Raw genomic sequence first — 6,240 nt, 5'->3', positions numbered from 1 at the left:
CCGATATTTTATGTATAAAAAAACTTTGAACGTTCAAAAAATGTTGAGGTTCAGAAAAAAAATGAAATAATTTTCAGTGAATTTCCTACCAAAATGCAGTACATAAACGTACTTTATTGTACTCTAATACATTTCCCAAAGTTTCAGCTCAATATTTTATTTACAAAAAAAAGTTCTTAGGTTCAAAAAAACATTCAGTGAACTGAAAAACTATGGTCGGTAATATAGGTATTTAGCTGTGTCACATGCCCTTAAATAGACCAAAAAAAGGCCATTTTTCAAAAAAATATTTGAATCTTCTACCAAAATAAATTAATTAAAAAATTGCATTGTTTAACAATAGATGAAATTTCCACCAGAAAAGATTGTCTTTCATTAAAACAACATAATTTTTAAGCCAGAAAGGCTATTTTTCTACGAAACAGTTACATTTTCAACCCGAAAATATGGATATTCAAGAAGATAGTTAATTTTCAACCAAATAGTTTTTAAACTAAAAACAATCCATTTTCAACCAAAAATAGAATAGTTCAATTTTCAGGTAAATAAATAAGTTCTCATAAATAAAAACGAATTTTCAACAAAAAAGTTACATTTTTTAACCAAAGGGATGGATCTTTCACTAATCAAATGAATGTTTAACAAAGTAGGTTATCTTTTAAACAAATAAATTAATTTTCCACTAAAAAGCTCAGATTTCAACCAACATGACATATTTTTAACATTTTCAGCCATAGAGTTGAATTTTCATCTACAATTACAAATCTTCATACAACAAAATTTTTTATTAACAAATAAGTTTAACTGTTCACCTAGCTGTTGATTTTTTTCTAACTAAAAAAAATTAATTTATAACATAAAATGTAACAATAGATACTTCATGCTGAAAATATTTTTGAAAAAGGTCATTTTCAACCAAATAGTTCAGATTTGAACGGGAATACTTGAATGTTCAACAAAAAATAGAATAATTAAATATGCCGTTCAAAATATTTATTTTGAACAAAAAAAGAACTAATTTTCAACAAAATAGTTAAATTTTTTTACCAATAAATGGATCTTTCACTAAAAAAATTAATGTTTAACAAAGTTCTTCAACTTTCAACCAAATGAATGAATTTTCCGTCAAATAATTACATTTTCCAAAAAATATTTTAATTTTAAATCAAAAACAGTTAAATTCCACAAAAAAAGACGAATTTTTAACAAAATATTGTAATCTTCAACCAAAATAAATTAATTTTCAACTTGAAACAAATGATATAAATAAAAAAATTTTCAACAAAATAATTAAATCTTCAAGAAATAAAAGAAACAAAGTGGAGATGGATCTTTCAACTAATAAAATGAATTTTTAAACAATCAAAAAGATTAAGTTTTTTACGAAAAAAACGAATTTACGAATTTTCCGTAAAAAAAATTATTATTCAAGGAAGCAAACAACAAATTTTCAAAAAGTTTGTTAAATCTTTCAAAAATGAAATTAATGTTTAACAAAGTAGTTTAACTTTTAGCGAAAAACTTCAAATTTTGAACAAAATTCATCATAAAACAGTTGCAATTTTTACAATACAGTTAATTTTAAACCAAACAGTTCAAATTAAATATAAAAACTATAATTTTTTAATCAAAAACAGAATAGGTGCTTTTGCTTTGCAAAAATTTATTTTAAACAAAGAAAATTAATTTTCAACAAAAAAGTTAAATTTTTAACTAAGTAGTTAAATTTTAAGTTAAAAAAAAAAGAATTTTTCAAGCAGACAAATATATTTCCAAGAAAACAGTTAAATCTTCAATAAATAAAATTAATGTTTAAAAAAGTAGTTTAACTTTAAGCTAAAAAGTTTAATGATTGAGAAAAAAGAATTCTCAACAAAAAATGTAATAGTTGATAAATTATCCAAAAAATATTTTAATTTTTAATCAAAAAAAGTGAAATTTATCAAAAGGAGTTGATTTTTTTTTATAAAAAAGTTCATTTTCAACCTAATCGTTGAAATTTAAAATACAGACTATAAATTTGTTATGAAAAACGGAACAATTTCCATCTGCTATTCGGAATGGTTAAACTGCGCTACGCCACCTGGTGACAAAAATCCGAACTAGAAAGCATAGGTACGATTTTAAAGTTTTACATTAACTTTTGCATAAAAGTCTTTTAATGATTTTTGTTGTGAAGTTTAAAGTATTTTTTGGATACAAAAAGTAAGTCTTGATCAGAAACAAAGGGTTTTAGATAAAATTTACATCTTATAATGTGAAGAAACATATTTTTTTACAGAAATATCCTTTTTAAAAATACATTTTCAGTTGATCAACTGTGACTATAAATTAATAATGATTTTTAAAATTAATCTTTTCTTTAAAATTTTTAAAGTAAAAAATAATTAATTGTACAAGACGATTCGAAATCAGTTTGCAATTTTAAAAATTAAGTAAATGTAAACGCCCGATTGAAATTTTATAAACTATTTTCAATTTTAAAATAACTTGAAAATAATATATTCATAAACAAAGGCTTTTATTAAATTTGAAATATTTTTCCAGTCTAAAATATTCCATTTTCAAAAGATTTAAAAAAATTCTTATGAAAATTAATAATGATTTTGAATGATAATTCAAAAAGATTTACAAAATTATCAAAAATGAATGTGGAAGATTTTAAGGAAATCTATTTAATTTGGCAGAATTGAAAAAAAATTGAGAAAAGAAGATTCATTTTAAAGGATGTTTAGAAGTTCTGAATTAATTTCAAAAATAATTTTAAAAATTGAAAAAAAAGTAAACAACAATGCAGATCTTTCAAGATTTTCAAATAAAATTTGGAAGCATTTTGAGGATTTTTTAACCACTTATAATATAAATAATTTAACTTTTAATTCAAGAAGTGTTCAGTTTATAAAAAAATACAATCGTTCAATTTTTTATGTTTCTGGCTTCAAATTGCTTTAAATGATATAATTTTGAAAAATTTTATTTCATTGATTGATTCTTCAATTTAGACCTTAGAGCATTGCAAATGACAACGTGGAATTATCACTTTAGAACTGAATCTGAATCTTTGAACTCTACAATTTATAAAAGTTAAAAAATTTATTTTGCAGTTTAACTGCATTTAATTAAAAACTGTTCAGTTTGAAATTCAAGAGCTCCACTTTGAGTGCTTTCATTTGCAGCTCAGTTTATATTAATTCAAATGGAAAAATTGTTAAATTTAAAGTTGATTTTTTAAATTTCATTAACCGTGAAAAATGTTTGCAAACCGGGAAATTACCAAGAACTTTTTTCTTGGATTAAAACGCCAAAAATTTATATACAACTTCAAAATTGTACCTACTCTTTCTAGTTCCAGTTTTGGGCATCAGGTGGCGAAATGGCCGAGCACCATTCCCAATACAAAAAATTTATTTAAAAAAAAAAAGACGAATTTTTATCAAAGAGATGGATTTTACGCTAATAAAATGAATTTTTACGAAAGAGGTTCAACTTATCATCTAGTAATCTTCAACCAAATAGTTGAATTTTCAATCAAAACAATTAATTTTCTACCGAAAAATACGAATTTACATTTTCATTTTTAATAAATTTTTTAAAACACCAGTTGAATTTGTGAGCTGAAAAGACGATCTTCTTAGAAAACAGTTGAATTGTTTACAATAAAGTCCATTTTTAATCCACAAACGGAATGGTTGCATTTGATATACAAAAAATGTATTTTTAACAAAACAATAAAACGAATTTTAAATAAAACAGTTAAATTTCTAATCAAAGAGATGGATCTTCAAATAATAAAATGAATTTTTAACAAAGTAGTTCAACTTACAAACAAGTAATTTTAAACCAAATAGTTGCATTTTCAATCAAAAAGATTCATTTTTACAAAAAAGACGAATTTACAATAAAATACAGATTTTAAACCGAATAGTTGAATTTTCAGGTAAAAAAAATAATTTCCAGACAAATTTTCAAAAAAATAGTTCAATCTTTACCAAGTCCAATTAATATCCAAAAAAGTAGTTTAAGATTAAGCTAAAAGTTCAATTATTGAAGAAAAAAAAAATCCTCAACAAAAAATGTAATAGCTGATATATTAGCCAAAGAAATTTTAATTTTTAATAAAAAAAGTGAAATTTATTAAAAGCAGTCGATTTTTTTTAACAAAAAAAGTTCATTTTCAACCTAATCGTTGAAATTTAAACTAAAAACTATACATTTTTAATCAAAAAAGGAACAATTTGAATTTGCTATACAAAAAATATAATAAAAAAAAAAAACAATTTTTTACCGAAAGATAGATCTTACGCTAATAAAATTAATTTTTAACAAAGATGTTCAACTTGTAACCTAGTAATTTTCAACCAAATAGTTGCATTTTTTAACAAAACAATTAATTTTCTACTAAAAAAATACGAATTTACATATTCATTTTTTAAAAATTTCAACCAAAATGTTGCATTTTCAACGAAGAGAGACGTAATTTCTACCAAAACAAATGATTTTTTAACAAACCAGTTCAATTTGTAAGCCAAAAAGGCGATTTTTTTTTAGAAAACAGCTAAATTTTTTACAATAAAGTCAATTTTTAACCAAATAGTTGAAATTTAAACTAAAAACTAGCAACTTTAAACCAGAAATGGAATAGACGCATTTGCTATGCAAAAAAATTTATTTTTAACAACAACAAAAAAACGAATTTTTAATAAAATAGTTAAATTTTTAACAAACTAGTTGAACTTACCACCAAATAATTTTTAACAAAATAAATGCATTTTCGATCAAAGATATTAATTTTCTAGTAAAAACGACGAATTTACAAAAAAATACAGATTTTAAAACAAATAGTTTAATTTTCAGGTAAAAAAGAAATAATTTCCAAAAAAAAAATTCAAGAAAATAGTTAAATCTTTAACAAATAAAATTAATGTTTAAAAAAGTAGTTTAACTTTTAGCTAAAAAGTTCAATTATTGAAAAAAAAGAATCCTAAACAAAAAATGTAATAGATGATATATTATTCAAACAATATTTTAATTTTTAATTAAAAAAAAGTGAAATTTATCAAAAGGAGTTGATTTTTATTTTACAAAAAAATTCATTTTCAACCTAATCTTCGAAATTTAAACTAAAAACTATAAATTTTTAATCAAAAACGGAACAATTTGCATTTGATAAACAAAAAATTTATTTTCAACAAAAAAAAAACAAATTTTTAACCACGATATGGATCTTACGCTAATAAAATGAATTTTTAACAAAGAGGTTCAACGTATGACCTAGTAATTTTCAAAAAAATAGTTGAATTTTCAATCAAAACAATTAATTTTCTACCGAAAAATACGAATTTACATTTTCATTTGTAATCAATTTCAACCAAAAAGTTGCATTTTTAACGGAAAGAGATTAAATTTCGGCAAAAAGAAATTATTTTTTAACAATCCAGTTGAATTTTTAAGCCAAAAAGGCGATTTTTCTAGAAAAGAGTTGGTTTTTTACAAACAATTTAATTTTCAACAAAATATTTTAAATTTAAACTAAAAAGTATCAATTAAAAAAAAAACGGAACAAGTGCTTTTATTATACAAAAAATTTATTTTTAACATAAAAAAAGGAATTTTTAAGAAAATAGTTAAATTTTTAATCAAAGATTAAAAATGATTATAATATATAAGATTATTAACAAAGTAGTTCAACTTACAACCAAGCAATTTTTAAACAAATAATTACATTTTTAATCAACAATATTAATTTCCTAGTAAAAAATATGAATTTACAATAAAATACAGATTTTCAACCGAGGGTTGAAAAAAATACTAAATTTTCTACGCAAAAATATTCAGTTTCAACCAGAAACAGAATGATTAAATTTTCAGTTAAAAAAATTAATTTTAAAACCTAAAAAAAAAAAAATTTCCAATAAAATAGTTAAATCCTCGAAGAAATATAAATTTTAACCAAAAAAGTAAATTGTCAACGAAAAATATAATATTAGATTTTTCAATTAAAAATAATGAACTTTCAACGAGAAATAATTGGGCTTCCATAAATTCAGTTCCCATTTAATCGTAAAAATTATAAGTTTTTATTTAAAACAAGGAAAAAAAGGAAGAATTCTTTTTTTAAAAAATGGAAAAGATGATTTACTTGTCAAATAAAATCACTAATTCTCATTTTTTAAAGAATTTCAAAAAATTGTTGCTCACGCCTATATTCTCCATATGTGATTTCACAATCAGCGTTATTTA

At 21.9% G+C, this 6,240-nt stretch overlaps 1 protein-coding gene across 1 annotated transcript in view; it reads right to left on the bottom strand.

The window, feature by feature from the left end:
* Positions 1 to 6,240, bottom strand: part of LOC117179608 (transmembrane emp24 domain-containing protein 2) — a 12,666-nt gene that overhangs the window by 5,282 nt on the left and 1,144 nt on the right. The gene's annotated exons all lie outside the window — the stretch shown is intronic.

The sequence above is a fragment of the Belonocnema kinseyi genome, chromosome 9, assembly GCF_010883055.1.
Source record: "Belonocnema kinseyi isolate 2016_QV_RU_SX_M_011 chromosome 9, B_treatae_v1, whole genome shotgun sequence".
Classification (NCBI taxonomy): domain Eukaryota; kingdom Metazoa; phylum Arthropoda; class Insecta; order Hymenoptera; family Cynipidae; genus Belonocnema; species Belonocnema kinseyi.
Note: the sequence above shows the minus strand (reverse complement) of the source record. Positions and strands in the feature narration are given on the sequence as shown.